The sequence below is a fragment of the Panthera onca genome, chromosome C1, assembly GCF_046562875.1.
Source record: "Panthera onca isolate mPanOnc1 chromosome C1, mPanOnc1 haplotype 2, whole genome shotgun sequence".
NCBI lineage: Eukaryota > Metazoa > Chordata > Mammalia > Carnivora > Felidae > Panthera > Panthera onca.
In genome coordinates this window covers 199311233-199321352 of record NC_138346.1, presented here as the reverse complement: position 1 = coordinate 199321352, position 10120 = coordinate 199311233, and positions in this window count along the sequence as shown.

Here is a 10120-nt window from a genome sequence, read left to right as displayed (position 1 = left end):
TTGTCTCAGGATACGAGTGGGTATGAACATGACTGGGGTGTGTGAGAGAGGCCTGACCCAGGGTGTGACTGGGGTTGTCCCCAAATGTGTGGGAGGTGTTCTTGGGCATCTCTTCCAGAGCACGTGGGTGACTGTCTCAAACAAGTCGGCCACGCCCCCTGCCGATCTGGTGTAGTCTCACCCTCTCTCTGGGCTGGTACCCCCACCTCAGAGAACCCTCTGCCAGAGGGATTTGGGACAGAGAGCTCACTCTTCTTTATTTGGTTTTTAGATTGAGGAACCAAAAAAATTACACTTAAACTGCTTGCATGGAGGTGATTTTTCGTAATCACTCACCCTGCTGCGCACGTCTCCACAACTTGATTACTTCTAATTAGATTAATTAGATGGAGAATAATTTCTTTTCTCTGGGAATATGAAGAGTCTCAAAGACAGCCCCAGTGTCCCAGAGCCCAGAGTGGGGCTTGCTCAGATAAGTTGTCTGTATTTCGAGTGGTGGGGAGACTTGCCCAAGGTCATACCACAAGCAAATTGAACCCCAGTCTGTCTGATTCTGGAACCTGAACTCTTAACCATCACACTGTTGGTCTCACCTGGGCCATCTGCCCTTTTCTTCCCTCCTGGGTGTGGCATCAGTGGGCTGTACTTTCCCCAGCATCATGGGACCTGGGGGAGACCTCAGGAGCTGGGATCAGGGTGTTGCTCCCTGCACTGGCCTCCTGGACAAACCTTTCCTCACATCCCTCTCCGATGGTGCGTCCTATCTATGTCCTAAATCACAGAGTCTCTTTCACCATAAACAAGGATGGGGAATGATCTTAGGAAACCAGAGAAGGCAAAATGCCAGGGCAAATGCAAGAGTGCTGTGGGGTTGCTGGCCAAGGACCCCTTGGAGGGGACACCTGGGGGACACCTGGGCCCACCCCAACTCGTCCTGAGCATCTGTAACCTACATCCAGGCATGTTGGTTGCCATCTGAGCCATGTGAGTCGTTGCCCACAGAGCTTGGCAGCCTGGCCTCCCACCCCACAATAGTTGAGGCCACTTGGCCCCACTTGCAGGCTCAACGTCTGAGCCCTGGATTGGTCCTGACCTGTAGTGGGAGAGGGCAGGCGTTAGTTTCACCCCTGGGATGACTCTGGGCTTCGGCCTCAGTGCTGGGCACCTTGTGCACACTGTCACTGATCTGCCCCCAGCCCCCATAGCTTTCCCTGCAACCTGCAAATATTTACTGGATCCCACTCTATGTGGTCCCACATGCACCCACATACTCTGAAAGGGCCTCGTTATCCTGAGACCATCACTCTCATCCTCAAGGACAGCCACCGTCCTGTCTCTTGCACCACATCATGCTCACACATATCTATGCCCTGATATCACACACAGCTGTGCTTGTGACCTGCACATGTGTACCTTGACATTGTCACATATACACAACTTAAGACTGTCACACGCAGATGTCTAAAGAAGCCTGAATACACACCCGGAGGACAGGTGTGTGTGTGTGTGCACTTGCACGCACACACACATGCACACACACACACACCATCTCACACATTGCACTGACACTCAGGGTCCTGTGTGTTAATCCCAGCACTTACCAGATGTGTAAACTTCTGGCACTTTCTCAGAGCTTCACTTTCCTCATCTGAACAAGAGTTAGACTCAGTTTTTCGGGGACCCTTCTGACTGTGGCATCTTGGGGTTTAATTTTCTCTTTTGTCTGTCGGTCTCTCTCTGACCCAGGGGCAGCACAGAGTGTGGTCACAAGCTGACAGTCATTATTAGTCTTCCTTAACAAAGTGGGAACTTACACTAGGAGCCCCAGGACAGAGCCTGAGATGGAGTCCGGACCTGCAAAAGCAGGGGTTTACTGCCCCCGCATGCGCACGCGCAGACACCCAGGCACGCTCTGCTCTCACGCTGAGCCACATCTGCAGGAGAAGTTATTACCAGCTCGAAGGGATGGGATTTATCACCCAGAGCCATGCCTGGGGCCAGGCCTGGCCCTTCTACCACCTGGGATCAGCGACCACCATCTGTTCCTTTAGTATTTCTCTGAGAAATTCACTGGTGAGGGGAGACCAGGCCGGCAAGGCAAGAGAAAAGATCTGGAACCAGAAGCCTAAAGACAGATTAATCATGTCCTGTGGTTACGGACAGGCCCCGGAGACAGTTTGGAGAAAGGGGACAGGCAGGTATACAGCCAGGGGGCCTGGAATCCTGGGTGAATCGTAGACTGGAGAGCCAACAGAGGGTGACAGCGAGCCGCAGGCTGGCCTTTGCATGCCCAGACAGTGAGCACCCCCATAAAAGTTTGCACTCTCTGGGCACCTGGGCAGCTCAATCGGTTCAGTGTCCGACTTTTGATTTCGGCTCAGGCCATGATCTCACAGTTTGTGAGTTCAAGCTCTGCATTGGGCTCTGCGCTGATAGAGTGGAACCCTGCTTGGGATTCTCTCTCTCTCTCTCCCCCTCCTGTGTTTGTGCTCTCTCTCTTTCTCCAACAAAACAAAACAAAACAAAACAAAAACATTTAAACAAACAAACAATCTTAAAAAAAAAGAGTTTGCACTCTCCCTAGGTGCCTCTGTCCCCCTGCCCTGGTTCCACCAAGAGACCCTGTTTTACTGCTCAGTGTTTCTCCCCTCCCCTGCACAGCTGTGGCCACCTGAGCCCCACTTGTATGACCAGACATCTCCAGGATCCAGGACCAATCCTCCCCCAGCTGAGGGGGTTTAAGGAGTTCCGGGCATTTTCCCAAAAAGGACATCCAAAGGGTCAACAGGCGCATGAGAAGATGCTCAATGTCACTCATCATCAGTGAAGGAAAGGAAAATCAAAACCACAGTGAGAGAGCACCTCATGTCTCTGAACGGCTAGTATCAAAAAGACAAGAAGTAACAAATGTTGGCAAGGATGAGGGGGAAAGGGAGCCCTTGGGCACTGTCGGTGGAAATGCAAATCAGCCCAACCGCTATGGAAAACGACATGGAAGTTTCTCAAAAAAAATTAAAAATAGATCTAGCATACATATTGATCCAGTACCCAAAGGAGATGAAAACAGGAATTTGATGAGATGTATGTGCCCCCATGTTTATTGCTGCATTATTGACAATAGCCAAGATACGGAAGCAACCCCCTGCCCATCGATGGACGAATGGCCACAAAAGATGTGGTACACGTACACAATGGGTTGATATTAATCAACCGCGAGAAAGGAGGCTGTTTTGCCATTTCCGACAACATGGAGGGACCTCGAACGCATTATGCGAAGTGAGATAAGCCAGCCAGAAGAAGACAAGTACTGTATGATATCACTTATGTTTGAAATGTAAAAGTAATCAAGCACGTGAAAGAATAAAAACAGAGATTTCAATGGGGCTTACTAGGGGTCGGGGGTTGGGGTGGAGTATCGACGATGTTTAGGGTGATGGACTTGTGATGAGTTACTAAACTAGCCAGAAATTTCATGTGCAGTTTATTGAATACAGACAGTAATATTGTTCTGTACATGTTAGTTGACCAAATGAAGGAAGTAATGAATGGATAACAAATTAATAAACAAATTAATAGTTAAAAAAGAGAATTCTGGGGGCAGGTAACGGGGGCGGGGGTGGGACTTGGAGTCTGGCCTGGGTTCGAATCCCAGCCACTGACTCACTGTGGGACCTGAGCACCTTCCTCCTGCCTCTGGATCTCGGGTCCTCACCCTCCCAACAGGGCGAGGAGCCTGCCCGGATCCCACGTGGGCTGACCAGGCACGGGGGCATCTGCAGGTGCTTGGTCGATGATTATTCTCATTCCCTCTGTGTCCACCACATGGCTGGCTCCAAGCTAGCACTGAGGAAATCTCCCAGTGAGATAATGAAATGAGCTCATGTTTGGATCTGGGCCTCATGGCACAAAATCCAAAACTGTGTGGTGTAATGAAACAACCAGAGGGCCAGCTGGGTGGAGACATGAGGGGTTTGGCTGTGAGACATCGGGGAAGACTTCCTGGAGGAGGCAGACCTTGGGCTGTGTAGGATATGGATGGAGGAGAGGAAGGCAGGCTAGGAAGGGAGACTGCATGTGCACACACAGGGAGGTAAGGCATTGAGGTGAGACCACTCTGTCTTGTGAGGCTGGCCCCAGGCAGTGTAGTGTGTGTGTATGTGTCTGTGTGTGTGTGTGTTGGGGGGGTGTCCCAGCACATTGCTGGGCTTCCAGGGGACACTGGGTAACAGGGCCTCCCTCCCCTCTGTCAGCTCACCCAGGTCACCTGCTCTCCTCTGTCCCGAGGGCTGGCCTCCCCACTGGGGCCACAGGTGACAGGTTTCAGTGCATGGACCTGGGGGACATGGACACATCAGGCCTCTCGGGGAAGACCACCAGGCCCTACCAGCAGGTTCCTACCTGTTGTGGAACACGGACCCTGGAACCTTAGACCTGGGAGGCCCCTCCACCCTGTAGGAAGCTAGCACAGAGAGGTTAAGGGAGTGGCCCCAAATTGTCCAGCCCCCAAGGTGAGTCCCCCAGTGCTCTGTTCTCCAACCGGCCTCAGGCTACAAACACCTGAACCCAGAGCCTCAAAGGTTCCTCTTCTCCCTGTGCACCCCCCCTCCTGCCCCCACACCCACCCATTCACTTCCAGGCGGAGAAGAGCCGAGAGAGGCTCCTGAGAGTCCAGGCCAGTGATCTGTGGCCCCATCGGCCGAGGCCTGGGCTGGGGAGGGGAGGGTTAAGCCCTGAGCAGCCCTTCTTGGTTGGTGTTTAACTTGCAGTTTCTGAAGGCCATCAGGAGCCCCATGGAACAAATGTTTTCTGTCTTAATGACACTGCAGCAGATTTGGGAGGGGCCCATCTCCCAGCTGACATAGGAGAGACTGTTCATGACCCAGGATGGCCCTGGGCCGGCAGCTGTAACTGTCCCAGAGAGCTGCCTCAGTGCAGGAGGGGTCCTCTCATCCCTGCCGTCAGATCTCACCTGGTTCCTCAGACACTCACTCCAGGACCGGACAGTCTGGAAAGACACTGAGACAGGCAGGGGCTCAGCTCAACATGAGAGAGAGAGTTCCCAGCCCCAGTGGACCACAAGTTGAGAGCCATCTACCTTCCTCTCCCTTTTCCCATTTTGCGCCCCTTCTCTGCTTTCTGTCACTGTAGTTTACATCTTCCAGAGTTTTATGTAGCTAGAATCCTAGGACAGGTGCTTTTTAGCCTGGCTTCTCTCACTCAGCCTAATTATTTTTAGCTTCATTCACTGCGGTTGTGTGAATCAATAGTTCGCTCCTTTTTATTGCTGAATGGTGATCCACTATATGGATAGACCACAATTTGTTAATCCCTTCACTCGGTGATGGGCATTTAGGTCATTGCCAGGTTTTGGATGTTAACGAATAAAATTGCTACGAACATTTGGGTACGAGTCTTTGAGTGAGCTCATGTTTTCATTTCTCTTGGGTAAATTACCCAGGAGTGGGATGGCTGGGTCATGTGGTAGGAGGCATGCTTAACTTTTGAAGAAACTGCCAGACTGGTTTCCAAAGGGCTTGCGTTGTATTCCATTGCCACCTGCCGCGTGGGGAGCCGGGGTTCCCCACATCCTCAGTCTGTGACTGTCACCATTTCGCATGTGCAGTGATATCTCCCTGTGGTTTCCATTTGTGTTTTCACGTATGGATTGGCCATCCGTATCTGTTCAAGTCTTTTGCCCATTTTAAAATCACGTTGTTTATCTTCTTTGTTGTTGATTTGAGAGAGTTCTTTATATATTCTGGAAACATGTCCTTTATCAGATATATGATTTACAGATCTTTGCTCCTAGTCTGTGGCTTGTCTTTTCAATCTCCTACCAGTGTGTTTTAATGCTCAACAGTTTTTAAATTTCATGAGGCTGCCATCCAAACTTGCTGTCCACTATGACAGTTATGGCATGTACCATAGTGGGGTCCTATCATCCCTATAGTTGCCTGTTCTGGAACAGGTGCTCCCCAGAATGTTAAACCCGGTGTCACAGGGCAGTCCTATATCAACATGTTGTTCTGTCTGGCTTTGTATTCTGCCTTCCTTGATCCAACACCTCCACAACCCATTTCCAGTTCACTTCCTGGGTTCCTGATGGTCCTTGCAGCCGGGTCCTGCAGCAGCTTGGATATATAATCTCTCTCCTCCCCTGGCAGGCCGAGTACTTCAGCAGATAGCTTATGCTCAGATTTGAGCCTAGTTATGGGTTTGGTGGCCAAAGGAAAGGTAGGGGGGCAGATCCTGAAGAAGGCTTGTGTTAGGGCATATGGTACCCCCACACCTGGGGCCTCTGCACAGTCTTTCAGCAAAGGAAGAACAGGTCACTTTGCAGGCCTCAGAGGTGCAGGGGAATCTGGGTTCTCGAGTCCATCCCTCCAGATAACCTCACTCCAAGTCTCAGCGACTTACTCCTGGCCTATCAGAAGACTTTCTTGGGCAGAGAGTTCGTCCTTCTTTAAAGCTCAGCAACCGCTACAAAGACATCCTTTGCCTGGTCTCTGCTACAGAGCTGGGGTCTCTTATATGTTGCCAAGTGGGTTTTCTGATGAACATTTTGCTTCAAATTGTAGCCTCATAAATCTGAGTCTATAATTCTCGATCTTCATGTATCAGTGGTACTTAACCATAGCTCACAGTTCCAATTTCCTTCGAATGATGCTCCTCTCCCACTTTCTGGTGCCAGAGACCTTGCCCCCAGCCAGTGTCCCCCCTCCACCTGTTCCCTATAGTGAGATGTCTTACTAATGGCACTTGCTACCACAGGTCAGGAGCTGCTGCTACTCCCTGTAACCCCAGTGATGGGGTCCTCACTGCACAATTTCATCTTAGAGTCTTCCTAGGACCATACCCACTACCAATCAACTGGGGTTGGCTTCCCTAGAAACTGAGCCTGAGATGAGGATTCTTGAGAAAGTGGCTCCCTGGGAAGAGGGGGTGAGGGGAGAATTCTGGGGCAGGGGAGGGAGCCAAGCAAAGATGTGGCCTCTGGACCCAGGACATCTGGCTTTGGGAGGCTACCTGATCAATATCAGAACAGCCCTGGGAACCCTGGGCTCTTGGTCTGGGAAGATGTATTAGTCAGGCTTTTCCAAAGAAACAGAACCAATAGGTTGCATATACATAGGTATAAAGAGATTCATTATAAATAATTGGCTCCTGCAATTACGGAAGCTGGGAAGTTCAAAATCTGCCATGGGGACCGGCAGCCTGGACAGGCAGTCTGATGGAGAATTCCTTCTTGCCTGGGGAGGTCAGTGTTTCTATTCTGTTCAGGCCTTCAACTGATTGGATGAGGCCCACCCATATTTGGGAGGGCAATCTGCTTGCTCAAAGTTTACTGCTTTAGACATTACTCTTACCCAAATCACCCTCCAAGTTGACACATAAAATTAACTATCATGGTAGGATATGTGGGGCAGGGGTCTTAAAGGCAGGAGAAGGAAGGTCAGACCAGGCTAGGGGGTAAAGAGTTGTCCAGGAGCACCTGGCGCCTGGCCATAGAATGGTTGAGATGGGGCTGATGTCACCCCCAGCCACCTGGCTGGAAGGTGACATCAGGCAGACCTCCCAGTAGGCTTTGGGCCCCAGATGGAGGCTGGAGAGGTAAAAGAATGGTGATCATGTGAACAGGAAGAGCCTCAGACACTAGCTGGGATGGATAATACTTCCTCAGGAAAAGGCAGGTGTTCAGTGCCTAGAACCAGGGGTTGGCCACAGGTTAGCTGCCTCCTCTGCTTAGGGTCTCAAAAGGCTCGAATGGGGAAAAGTCTGGTTTCACCATGCCCTATTCTGCCCATCACTGTCCTGCTCTTCTGTCTTGCCCTCTCCAACCCTCCATTCCATCTTTCTGGAGTGATCCAGCCCTATCTGGGTTTGGGTTCCTCCGAAAATGCAGGTGGCTTATATGGGAGGTGATCCCAAGAGGCACAGTGAGGAAGGGACAGAGGCCTGCAGGGAGAAAAGCCCCAAAGCCTGAATGGGAGAGCAGGTCCCACCACAGGCCTAGTCCTGCTGGAGAACCTCCAAGGAAGTGTGTGGGATGTGCCCTAGACTTGTCCCTCAAGGGGAAGCTGGGTTATTTATCTGTTCATTTCCATCCCTCACTGGTTGAGGGGTGCCCTGGGGTGTCAAGTCCCTGGCACTTCCAGGCTGCCCTGTGCCTGGGTGGCCAAACCCCTCCTAGACAATGGAGAGAAACCCCCAAGCACTGGGGAATCCCCCAGGCAGAGAAGCTTCGGGAAGCAGGATCTGAGTGGGGAGTGTGCCAGGAACGGCCCACTACTGCATTTCTCTGCTGCAGGTGGATGCCGAGCTGGCCCAGGAGACTCGGGGCAGGGTATCCAAGGCACTGAGGGTCCCCCCTGCCACCCCCCCAAACTGCCCACCCAGCCTGTGCTGGCATCTCGGCTCCTGCTGTCAACAGCCAAGCCCTAGCTCCACTGAAACCAGCAAAGCAACCCCAACCTCATGCTAAATGCTTAATTTGCTACAAATTAAACTTAATGGGACTAGAGTAATTATGTTGACTTTTTAAAGTACTTAGAGATAAATACCTGATTAGATATTTCAGAATATAAACTTTTCCATTGTGTTTCCTTAGAGAAGCCCGGGAGAGGAGGCTGAGGCTGGTGTTGGGAGGAGGTGAGGAGGGCCTCAGAAACCATTTGAGGACGTTCCTAACCCCGCATGGGGAGCAGAACCCAGGCCAGCAATTTGGCAAAGCAAATCCAAAGGCTTGGGGCAGCTGGCTGGCTTAATCAATTAAGCGTCTGACTTTAGCTCAGGTCACGATCTCAGTTCCGTGGGTTCGAGTCCTGCAGAAGGCTCTGTGCTGACAACTCAGAACCTGGAGACTGCTTCCGATTCTGGGTCACCCCCTCTCTCTCTGCCCCTCCCCTGCTCACACGCTGTCTGTCTGTCTCTCTCAAAATAAATAAACATTAAAAAAAATCCCAAAGCCTTAAAAAGACTCACCTAGAAAAATTCCGTTATAAAATAAGTAAGTCATGGGCATATATTGCATAGCCTGGGGAATAGAGCCAATAATACTGTATTAACTTTGTATGGTGGCAGATGGTACCTAGATTTATCATGGTGATCATTTTCCAATGTATATAAACGTCGAATCACTGTGTTGTACACCTGAAACTAATACGATAGTGTATTTCAATTATACCTCAATAAAAAAGAAAGAAAAATACCCATACCTATTGCCCCGATAAGTCCACAAATCTGTTATAAGGAAATAATCGGATGGAGGCAGAGATCTATGTGAAGAGTCAGTCATCCAACATCCCTGCTAAGAGACACATTCAGATGGAACCCATCTAGATGCCTGACAATGGGGGATTAGCTACATCCGTTACAGAACAACCACGTGATGGAATGTAATTGTAGCCATTAAAAACGAGACAGTCAAAAAGAAATTCATGCGGGGGAGATACTGATAAAATAGGGGTGAGAGGGGGAAAAAAACCCCAACATATAGATGATCTGGATATAAAGTACTTTCTAAATACACCCAGAGAAAAAGAAATCCCAGGAGGAAGTGTGCAAGAATACCAACAGTTTTGAATCAATTTTTAATGTAAAGGAAAAGCACCCTCCAGTAGGCTCCTCTGCCTTCAATCCTCTGCTGTAGCACTCTTTCACTTCTGACACCGCATTGTGGGTTTTTCCACACCAAGCGATTCTTCACCATCAGCCGGCGGGGTGTCCCGCAGTTTAACTCAATTCTGACACTCTCTACCCGGAGACATCGTCAGATCTTACAGGTTAAAGCCTGTAAGATCCCAGCCCCCATCCAATTCTGTCCCAGTCCCAGCCCCCATTCAATTCTGTCCCCCAACTTCAGATGCTAGTCGTACATCCAGAGGTTCCCACAACTGCTGCCTTGGGTTTGATTAATTTGCTAGAGCAGCTCATGGAACCCCAGAAACACAGTTTACTTATTAGATTAGATTACTGGTGTATTACCAAAGATATTAAAGGATATGAACAAAGAGCCAGGTGAAGAGATACAGAAGGCAGAGCACAGGAACTTCTGTCCCCGGGAACTTTAGCACGCACCACCCTCCCAGCACCTGGTGGCATTTCTGTTTACCAACCCAGA